Source organism: Maniola jurtina, chromosome 5 (assembly GCF_905333055.1).
Source record: "Maniola jurtina chromosome 5, ilManJurt1.1, whole genome shotgun sequence".
NCBI lineage: Eukaryota > Metazoa > Arthropoda > Insecta > Lepidoptera > Nymphalidae > Maniola > Maniola jurtina.
This window is the reverse complement of record NC_060033.1, coordinates 8,533,425-8,545,553: the sequence shown is the minus strand read 5'-3', so window position 1 is coordinate 8,545,553 and position 12,129 is coordinate 8,533,425. Positions and strand designations below refer to the sequence as shown.

General features: G+C 35.2%; 1 protein-coding gene across 5 annotated transcripts in view; it reads right to left on the bottom strand.

Annotated features, from left to right (window-relative positions):
• The window catches only part of LOC123865342, a 120,755-nt gene extending 111,573 nt beyond the window's left edge, over positions 1-9,182 (bottom strand). For all 5 annotated transcript variants that reach the window (XM_045906315.1, XM_045906320.1, XM_045906318.1 and 2 more), the window contains exon 1: positions 8,874-9,182. The gene's annotated coding sequence lies outside the window, so the exon portion shown is untranslated. The remainder of the gene's footprint in view (positions 1-8,873) is intronic.
• Between the last annotated feature and the right edge of the window lie 2,947 nt (positions 9,183-12,129).

The following is a 12,129-nucleotide window of genomic DNA, read 5'->3' as shown; positions in this document are numbered from 1 at the left end:
TCGATATTTAGAGCTCCCTGGGATCACAAAATAAGAAACTGTTACCAAAATTTAAAAAAGTCGACGCCATTTTGAAATTCTTTGTTAATTGACCAATTTCGTTCAAAATCGATATTTAGAGCTCCCTGGGATCACAAAATAAGAAACTGTTACCAAAATTTAAAAAAGTCGACGCCATTTTGAAATTCTTTGTTAATTGACCGATTTCGTACAAAATCGATATTTAGAGCTCCCTGGCATCACAAAATAAGAAACTGTTACCAAAATTTAAAAAAGTCGACGCCATTTTGAAATTCTTTGTTAATTGACCGATTTCGTTCAAAATCGATATTTAAAGCTCCCTGGGATCACAAAAAAGGAAACTGTTACCAAAATTTAAAAAAGTCGACGCCATTTTGAAATTCTTTGTTAATTGACCGATTTCGTTCAAAATCAATATTTAGAGCTCCCTGGCATCACAAAAAAGGAAACTGTTACCAAAATTTAAAAAAGTCGACGCCATTTTGAAATTCTTTGTTAATTGACCGATTTGATTCAAAATCTATATTTAGAGCTCCCTGGGATCACAAAAAAGGAAACTGTTACCAAAATTTAAAAAAGTCGACGCCATTTTGAAATTCTTTGTTAATTGACCGATTTCGTTCAAAATCGATATTTAGAGCTCCCTGGCATCACAAAAAAGGAAACTGTTACCAAAATTTAAAAAAGTCGACGCCATTTTGAAATTCTTTGTTAATTGACCGATTTTGTTCAAAATTGATATTTAGAGCTCCCTGGGATCACAAAATAAGAAACTGTTACCAAAATTTAAAAAAGTCGACGCCATTTTGAAATTCTTTGTTAATTGACCGATTTCGTATAAAATCGATATTTAGAGCTCCCTGGGATCACAAAATAAGAAACTGTTACCAAAATTTAAAAAAGTCGACGCCATTTTGAAATTCTTTGTTAATTGACCGATTTCGTTCAAAATCGATATTTAAAGCTCCCTGGGATCACAAAAAAGGAAACTGTTACCAAAATTTAAAAAAGTCGACGCCATTTTGAAATTCTTTGTTAATTGACCGATTTCGTTCAAAATCAATATTTAGAGCTCCCTGGGATCAAAATAGGAAACTGTTACCAAAATTTAAAAAGTTGGCACCATTTATAATTCTTTGTAAAGTGACTGATTTCGTTCAAAATCGATATTTAGATCTATCGATCGATATTTAAACTAAGCAATCACAACAAAAAACAAACTTTGCCATCTTGTTGAACAAATACCTATTGTTTATTAAATTGTATCCTTCTGTGCCAACCCTACCAAAATAGTTATAAATTTTGTTCGCTTCTTAGAAGCTTTGCCTCTGTTCGCTACTCTGTGGTATAACACCATGTTAGTAAATCTTAGTATATTTTTAACCGACTTCAAAAAAAGGAAGAGGTTCTGAATTCCTCGGTAACTTTTTTTTTAATGTATGTTCTCCGATTACTCAAAGACGCCTGGACCGATTTGGATTTTTTTTTGTTTGATAGGGTATACTTCGCAGGTGGTCCCATATAAATTCGATGAAGATCTGATAAATATCTTCCGAGATGGAGAACGGAACTCCTCAATGGATAAGAGCAAATTGCTCGCGATCAGTGTAATATCTTAGTAAACAGTAGGGTTTTAACTGGGTATGGCATATTATAGTACAGTGGGGCCACTAAAAATTGTGAAATAAAAAATTTTCAAAAGAAAAATAAAACCGACTTCAAAAACCACAATCACTAAAATTATTTTTACTTTTTAGTGTTTGTGGTTTTTGAAGTCGGTTTAATTTTTCTTTAGATTTTTTTTAAATATTTATTCTGGTATTCTTCTTTCTTGGATAAGGATCCCTCTTGGGTATCCCCATTTTTCTCTGTCTTTGGTACTATCAAGCTAATTTTCTCTCGCGATTTGCACAATAGCATTAGACCAACGCGTCTTCGGTCTACCTATTTTTCTTTTACCTGCTGGACCTGGCCAAGGGGAGATTTTTCCTGTCCTTCTTTCATCTGTAAAAATCGATACAATATGACCATTTGCATTTCAGTTTTAGAGCATGTCTCAAGGTGTCTGTAGGCTTTGTCTTTTTTCTTATGTCTTCAATTCTCACTTTGAATATTTTTTCCTTAAGTTATGCTCCTTGCCATCGCCCTTTAGCAAGTCACTATTTCTTTTTATATTCTTTGTCTGGACCCATGTTTGGCTGGCATAGGTGAGGCATGGCAGGATGCATGTATCTGTAACGGATCTTTTAAGATGTACTGGGTAAGCTCCTTTCATTCTTTCCTTTTGTGCCCAGTACTTGTTCGAACTGATGTTAATCCGTCTGTCTACTTCCTCTTCTGCACTTGAAACGCTGAATGAGACTTGTTTTTTAAGATACATTTAGGAGCATAGGTATTGTAGTTCCAATACTTAATTGTATTTATTTGCCTGTTACTATAAATATGGCGGCTGATTGAATGAGGCCGATTGTTGTACCTCTGCGAAACTGTTCAAAAATAGTAAACTGAAGTAAGTAGGTACTACTTACAAAATTATGTCGCTTTTCATTGATAAATATGGATTTCGAAAATTTGACCACATTTCCAAATTTCGCGATATATAAAGTGGCTTCCGATTCCGAATCATTTCACTGGCATACAAAATTCAACTTTTTTGTTTTATTAGGTTTTGAAACTGTTTCTTACTAATTTGACGTCGCTGATTTCAGATCTACTTTAATTTTTTACACAGCAGCTCTAGTTTTTGAGATACAGGTACCCCCATATTTTGCACTATACTCACACTTTGTATGTTCACACTTTATTAAGATCACACAAGTAATTTCCAAAATTTATCGAGGTGAACATCAAGAAGAACATCTGCAAGTTATTCCAATCATTTTTGTACCATTTGGTGGCGAGTACGTATTAAAGAATGTCGTGCAAGTGTGTCTAACTTTGTAAAACAAGCATACTCGGGCTACTTTGAGAACCCATTAGCAGCTAACAGCAAGGCCTGGACTCCAAATTTTTATATGTGCGTTTATGAGCAAATAAGAATAGACTCTACTTTTACTAAAAATAGTCTTATAATTTGGCGCGAACCATCTAAACACCATGATGATTATTATTTCTGCATTGTGAATATAACCAGAAGAAACAGCAAAAAAATTGTTCCAAGCGACTCTATTGTAACTTGCAGTCTACAATTAGAACGATTCTGACTTCTGGTGATAAATCTGTACCTCAGCCCCAACCCAGTACCTCCAATCTACTTCAAGAACTTTCAGAAGGTAGTGACGATGTTTTACATCTCAACTTAGACTATTCAATCAAAATGATTTGGACCACTTAATGAGAGATCTTAGATTGTCTAAAAAGCATCAGAACATGTGGCTTCTCGGCTCAAAGGAACAAATCTGATAACATGTGTTACGGTATATTGTTCTCACTACTCTCAAAACATTCAGCAGCTGATGTTGCACTTCCAGCGACTTGGGTGCAACATGGGCATTAAGTTTCATTTTCTCTGTAATCATTTAGACTGTTTTCCAGAAAATTTAGGTGACTTTCAACCTAAGATAACTTTTTTTTTTTTTTTATTCACTATAGGTAAGCGCTTGACCACAATCACACCTGATGGAAAGTGATGATGTGATCTAAGATGGGACGCGTTTACCTAGAAGGTGCCTATTCACTCTTGTTTTAAAGATACCCGGATTGTAATTGGTGGGAAACACAGATCGCGGAAGAGTATTCCAAACCTTAGCCATGCGTATGAGGAATGAAGACGCAAAACGTTTTGTGCGTGTAGATGGAATGTCGACGACATAAGGATGGAAACTCGCCCGACGTCTTGCGGTTCGGTGGTAAAATGGTGAAGGGGGGACAAGATCGAAAAGTACCATACCAAAGGGGATAATATCATATGAAAGGGCTCTATTATACATTCTAAAACAGGTTTTATTTATTATTATTATGTAAAATAGTGTTTGATTTATCGCGCAAAATGTAGAAAAAAATATACAATAAGTCAAAAACTGTGAAAATCTGTCAATTTTTTTTGGATTCCAAGCCGAAAATATATTTAAGAATTTATTTATTAATAGGAATCGAGAGTTTATGCACTAGATAGAGTTCGTTCATTCACTGAAATTCCCAGTTCATTTTCTGGCAATTTATCCTTTTCTTAAATAAAATAATTTATAATAATTAATACCACGCATTTTATTTGATTTTTTGATATTTAAATAATTTAAGAGTGTTTACCTACTGTGTACAGACACACAAAATATAAAAATTAGTTATAGAACGATTCTCATATACCTTAATTTTAGGTCAATGTCAGGGTAGTCCTTATTCGTTCATGTACTGGATCTTTTACCCTCCTACGTCAAAATACTAAAAGTCCGCGTAAATTTCGCAGATTGAAATGTCTGCTTGATTAATTGTCAATAGAGGGTCATGACATGTCGAAATTGCTAGTTTGAAGGTGAAATCGTCTATGTCATTCGCATTGGTTTTCCTCTTAAAGGTACATTTTATTCAAGATGCGTTGCTAAACAAAAGTTGCGTATCTGCCACATTACTCACTATGCTAATCAATCACCTTCAATTGCGTACGAATTCAAACTAGGTGCCTACGCTACGTGCCAAAACATATTGCATGAACAATAGAGGAGTGTCTATATTAAATATTTAAAATTTTATACTTATATATCAATCGGAAAGTATTGACATTAAGGCTCATCCACACCTGTGCATGCGCACAAACCGTGCACACGCATCGAACACTCATGGACGCGTCACTGTCTCTGCACTCGAGTGCATGACGCATGTCGCGAACGCGTTTGTCTTATCATGTTTGTACTCACTTCCAAAAACTCACGAATATGTGCACGCCATCGAGCGAACTACTCATGTACAGTCCACATTATGATCTTATTACACATGTTGTGTGCACAGTTCGTGCACGTGAACAAGTATGGATCCAGTTTTATGTTTATGATAAACCATTGCGAGTAGATATGCCTTTGAATTAAAAAAACTGCACTCAAATCGGTCAGTCAAGTCTATTGCAGACTTGTGTACCCTAAACATCATCATCATCATATTTTCTACCCGTCAACACTATTGCAGAAAGCAAACTCGGTGGAACTGCATTTAATAGGGTTTAAGTTGCTGTGACTACCTCCTGGCGCCACCCTAACATTCTGGAAATGGCTAGACAAAATTTCATCAAACATAGCTAAGAACCATCCTGACTACATAGGCTTTGAATAAAAAAACTGCATTCAAAACGGTCCAGCCAGAAACGAGTACCAGATTAATCCTAGACATGTTGTAACGTGTACCTTAGCGGTCCCGTTACATCCCTTATTTAGATCGCATATTTTTATTAACATAACCTGAAATCTGTTTGTAGACCTTTTATACGTCATATGTCAGTGTCCCAAACTTCACCATGACGTTTCTAAGGCGTGACGTTTGGGAATGTAATTCAACGATCTGTCAAACCTTCTTTCATATTGGAAAAAAACTAGTAACATTTTTGACAGCTCGTTTACCGAATGAAGTTGGCATCTTTCGGTGGCCATTTTGAAGCTTACTTTTTCTTCCTACATAGACACGCAAACATTTGCTCGTCAATTATTAATTTTTAAAAATGTGAAAGTTAAACTAAATAAGTATAATACATATTTATGGGCCAGAGGGCTATAGAGTGGTAGGACACGGCGCTTTTAGCGGTAAGTGTTCATTTTTCTGCCCAATCTCACCATTAGAACATTGAATTTTCCAACAAGAAAATGGATGAAAATTTTAACCTAACATTTTCCTTGTTACAGCCGTTGATCCTAGATCGTTGATCCTAGATTTTCGTCTCTAGATTGTTATCATTTAACGCCTCATTTGAGCATTTATCATGAGGATTTTCCCGTAAATTTCATTTTGGATCGTACATGTTACGTTTTATATCGGATTCCATCCCGGAATTGGTGTGATGGAATGCAGTTTTCGGCCTGTGGAATTAGTTAGATATTCGACATGTGCCTAGCTTATTCTCTATTTTAACAAATTTTGTGATAATTTGGACTTTATTTTTTATAACCTAGTGTGTGGCCATGTGGCCCAGGTACTATAAGTTTGTTTATTTTTGATCATTGTATCTATATATATGACATATAAAATTAAGACAAGAACAAAGGGGCGATACCTATTATAAATTGTCATATTTTTTTTTCCTCTTTAATAAATAAAATTTGTATAAAACTTTAGAAATTTAATAAATTAATTTTTAATAATAAATTTTAAATTCTTTGATTTTTATTCACCAATATTTATTTCTTGAGGACATTTGGCGTCCCGGAATAGAGAGCACGGCTAGGTGGACCGAATCTCTGACTTGCGATTACAAGTCCAGGCCTCGGCAAGTCTATCTGTGGAGATTTCTATCCAGCTGGCTGGCGCCCGAAGGTTTTCCCTATATCCATTTTATATATATATATTTTGTCAGCTGGAAGTAAAAGTAAGGAATTAATTTTATTGTATTGTTTTATTTTTTTTTAAATAAATTTTATTTTAAATTTTTCACCTATTGGGTGGTGAAAAATTTTCTTTGTTACAATGTGCATTATGAATTTTTGAAATCATTTGAAAAATCATTCAGCAGAGAAAGAGCTCAATGAGTTTGTAAGTGGCTAATGGATTGGGTTTGTTTTATCAACAAGCTATGACTCAGATGAAAATAGACTACTTTCCCAACCACATGTTGACAAAATATCTTTAAGAGCTAAACTAGTTAGCTACTACTTATGACTGACATCATTCTGTCATAGATTGCTCTAATAAAGAATTCAAGCTGTTATACTTAGGTATAATCAACATTTTGTAAGAAGTTCCATATCTGTAGTAAATGTGTCAGAAGTGTGATGCCTGTGCCAAAGTCTATTATTGTGTTTATATTTTTATAATCTGCAGATTATTATAGTTTATTACTATTACAGTAACTTACAATTATTATCAGTTATATATTTTTATCTGATAAGGTATCATATTTAAAGCCATTAATATTTATTGTAGAGAAAACCCATTATTATGACATTATACAAGTAACTACAGTGGATTTCATTTATAATGCCTTTGTTTACTAAGACTTTCCCATAGTAGCGACATCACTGTTCACAACAGTCTTCAGACTTCTAACAAAATGTTGAGGCTTTGAGGTCACTGGTAGAAGTCAAATGTTTCTACGTTACACGCTAGGTAGCCTATGAATTGCCCATTTTTCTTTGATTTCACATAACCCACTGGCTAATTTGACATACTAGATTCAGGATGAAACCGAGAGTTCCCTCACACTCTGATATGAGTGAAAAATAAGTTCAGAAGGTCTAAAGTACGTGCAAATTGTGTTGCTTATGTGCTTATCTGAGATGGCAAATTACCTACCTATACATTGTTTGTGAAAAACAACATGAAGTTTAAAAATAAAGAACAGCACTATTTAACTACTGAATTTTAACCTGGGTACCCTCAATTTCTGCAATAAAGTATAATGTACCTACATACTTACTCTTGTTATATTTACAATTATAAAATGTGATTAATTGTGTATCATGATGTTCCGTAGAATTTTGTATCTTAAATTTCTATATTTGCATTTTACAACTTTTGGATATAGCATCATAAAAGGTTTCTTAGTCATGAAGTACCAATTTCACTGTATTGTGATAAAAATTTTAACTGTGAAGCAATAATTTGCAGAAGGAGCAAAAATTTAATGAAAGCTGTTAAAACTTTACTAGTATGATCATAATCACAAACTTTGGACTCAATTTTAGTCGTTATAGGTTCTTCTTGGGATGGAAATAAGTTCTTTGTGTTCTCAGTGATCCAAATCAAAATTTTTGGACTCAAGTTTAGCACTTTTGGGCTGTTTTGCTTGAAAATGAGTTCAGATAGTATTTAAAGCATCAAACATGCTTGGATTAAAGTAAATAAAGTATTTGAATCACAAGTGTACTTCATTTTGTTCCTCAGCTCCTCAATTTATTTGAACTGGTAGTAATTGACCTAGCTGTGGATCAGGCAGTTGATGCCAATGACTGGCAAGCAAGAAATTGTTCATGTACCTACTTAAAATTTTTGTAAACATGAACAAAGAGCTACTACAAAACATAATTTGTTAGTTCTTAGTTCTTCCACACACCTATACTTATATACAATAAATCATTATTTTTTTTTTGATTTATTATGAGTGGGTATTCTCTTTATATCCCCAAATGGTAACCTAAAGATATCAAGACTATTTTAAATGAAGAAATACTAAGGTGGGCCCGCACATTATCAGAAATTGTCTATTAGAAAACTTTCTGTTTTACTCATTCAGGGACAATCAAAAGTGTAAGTCTGATCTTGCAAAATTCTGTACAAAATGTATTAACAGAGTGCCTTCTGGCAACAAGAAAATTTTGTAAAGGACATTTGCATTTCTAGTAATATTCAGCCGGCCTTAAACTATTATAGAATAAGAATATGTGATCAGAGGCAGCTGATTGTTTAAATACGTCAAATAAAATTCGATGCCCATCATCTGACAAATTAAACATCACCTAGATAATGGTATATTTGCAGAGTAAAGTACTTATTATAAATTACTGAAGAGATCAACTAGCAGGCTGACATGCGAAATATTCAATTGAACTTGGTTGACGGTTGTAACGTGTGAAACGAACAGCTGTGTGACACGGCCGGCAGCCCGGCGCCAGCCTGAGCCACGCCACGAAAAAATACCTGATATAGTCAAATAGGTTACGACTTGTAGGTATTGACATTTTAAACTTGTCCGCAAACTCAAATGAATTTTCACTTACGTGTAATCACCGGTATCATCCAACAACAGGCATCATTACAACCCAAAGGGGATCCTCACTGCTTAAATAATAATCACAATTCAACACTGAACATTTTTTATACCTTTCAACGAAATATTGCACATACGACTTTAATACCATCGATAACTCATAACAGATTGCACGAAAACACAAACACAAAAATAATGTAAAATTCGTAACGTTATTATCACAAAACAAACGGCATTGAATCCAACAAACGCATATTACTTTTCTACTCGTTCTTGCGTTCACATAAATTGGCAGCCATCTTGCGTTCATGCGAATTTAAAAATGTTACTATACTCAATGTTAAAATTTCCAATTTATATTTACCCCATTTTATTTATTTTAATAAAAATGATGTTTTGATGTACATACCTATTTTACAAAATTAATCTTATATCTTATCCACTTTATGTAGATTTTATTTCCATCACGCAGGTCTACTGACTCCTAAATAGTTCAGTTCGAACCTACTTAAAAGTAATATTAAACAGAACTATTTTAAATATTAGATAGTAATCCCACCTGTAGAAAATATTATTTCCTTTAGTAGAATTAATTCCCATACCCTAGGACAGGGTTTAAGAACTGGAGCCATTGGGATTTTCAGTTTTGATGGTAATTTCAGGGTAAAGGCTATGTCTGGCCTTCATACCAAGTTTATAATAAAGAAAATATTTCAAAAATTCACCATTATGTACGTTTCAATTATAATTTGATGATAATGCCATTGCTAAATTCTGATAACAGTGAATTTCTAATTATTTCGAACTAGAGGATGCCCGCGACTTCATCCGCGTGGATTTAGATTTTTAGAGATCCCGTGGGAACTGTTTGATTTTCCGGGATAAAAAGCTACCTATTTCGATTATCGGGACGCAAGCTACTTTGGTACCAAATTTCATACAAGTCGGTTAAGTGATGGGTCTTTAGGAATCCCGTGGGAACTGTTTGAATTTCCGGGATAAAAAGTAGCCTATGTCCATCCCCGGGACCTTGTACCAAATTTTGTCAGAATCAGTTACACTGTTGGGCCGTGAAAAGGTAGCAGACAGACAGACAGATAGACAGACACACTTTCGCATTTATAATATTAAGTATGGATATGGATAAAGACTTTACTCATGGGCCCCGATGTGGACGTGGTTGACGTACCTACCCTATTTTAACGTAGAATATTATGTTATTGTCATCGCATAATATGCTTTAATACCACTAACTTTTGCTCACCATAGCATGTCTGTGCTTCTTTTGCGATCGGACCATCTGATGTTCTCTCATCATGATGGTATCTCATTAGTTTTTGAGATAATCGCAAATATGCATACATAAATTCGTGTCGTATACATAACCTTTTGTTTTAAAATTGGTTGAAAAAGTAATTAGTTTATTGAAAAAGATTACCCATAAAAATGGAAGAAATTTCAAATGACAACACCGAAAGTCCTACCATAGAATATGGTATAAGTTTTAGCTCAACAAAAAGACAGGAATCCGAAGGGACTTCGTCTGTGGTGGCGTTTGCTGGCGCGCGTGTTGTGACTTTTTGGAGTGTTTTTTTTTTGTTAGAAATGACCGGTTTTTGTGTTCTGCTGGTGTTTATTGATGGTGGAACTGACTGGGAAGCACTCTAAGGGGGCGCCGCGTGTATGTCGGCGGGCGCCGGTACAGACGAAGTCCATACAACATATAGTTTCTTTAACTTGTAAATAATACAAACTTGACATTGGCTAATCAGTGTAAAGCCAGACGAGAGAAAAAAAAAGGAATCCAAAGTGCAACTTTGCAGCCCACTGATGAAAAAAACACGAAGTAGGAGTGAGGGTTTTACTTCCAAGTTCTAACCTTCAACCGTCCCCAATTTCCACTCTACTTCTATCCCACTCTAGACGCTAATAAATTATTATGGTGCGAGGCAGTGGTGCGAGGGGCCACGGGTAACTTTAGAACTTCAGAAACATTTCCAAACATTGAGAGTCGACGTGTCACTGAAAGATTATGATTTCAGGAAAAACCACATTCTTTCAAATTGATTTAGCCCATGGAATTTTAAATCAGATTAGCTTCCAGCGAGAATCGAGCACAGAGTAGGTACATGCGGAAGAATAGCGGACATATTGTGGTACCCATGGTACCCGACGTTAAGAAATAACTAATAAGTATAGGTACCCTAGCTCTTAGAATAAAAACCCAAACCTTACTACTCTGTAACGAGAGATAATACAGGTCGAACAAAGAACCTCCAGTTTAAGAAATTAGCTCTAATATCGACTAACGGCCGGTTCACACATGTCCCCGTTTTACTGTTCCGTTTTATCTTGTACGTTTTTTTTTCTACGATGGCGTATGTAGTTGTATGAGCGACTTCACACATGGCACAGGATTCTGTACACAGTAAAAAATATTGTTCCGTAAAAAAATTACATTCCGTTTTGTCATCGAATACTGGATGGACGGAACGGAAATATACGGATACGTAGAATTTTAGCGGATAGATACTATGTGCGTGGTGGGCGGTGTGTGCGGGGTGTAGGCGTCGGTATACTGCGAGTTTTCTGTTCACACATCGCATCCAGTAATGACGGATCAGTTGAACGTTATACGGTGCCTTTGTGTGAACAGAGCATAAATTTATGACGTATCCGTTAAAAACGTACCAGTAAAACGGACTCCTATGTGTGAACGGGCCGTAAGTCTCACAAATTAGTCGATAGTAGAGCAAATTTTTAAAGTAGACCCTTTCAAGTACCTAAAGATTTTTATAATATAAACCTGATGATACTGCCATTGGCGCAATTAAAATGCCATAAGCCTACGTTGAATTTCGCGGGCAGACCCGTCGCATCCACCTGTATTGTGTCGATATTTTAATTTCCGAACCAATAGGCATCTCAAAAAATCGACTATAATCTTCAATAAAAAATCGTCTACGTATATAATGTTTGAAATGAAATAGTGCATCTGCCTACCTCACTTGAAATATATTATACGACGAAGTCATAATCTTCCTTGTTTTTGAGTATGCCATCTTGTACCTTACCTACCCAATCCTCTGTTTTGCCTTTTGCCCAGAATCTTGATGCTATGAGATCTAGTGGTCTACTTGAGTCATGACCATACTCGCTTTCGCTATTTCAGTCACTCGATAGCACTCTCTGTTCGGAAGCATATGGGACCTAGCTGTTATAATTACCAGTTATAACAGGAGCCCGAAGAGCCCGATGCGCGTCCA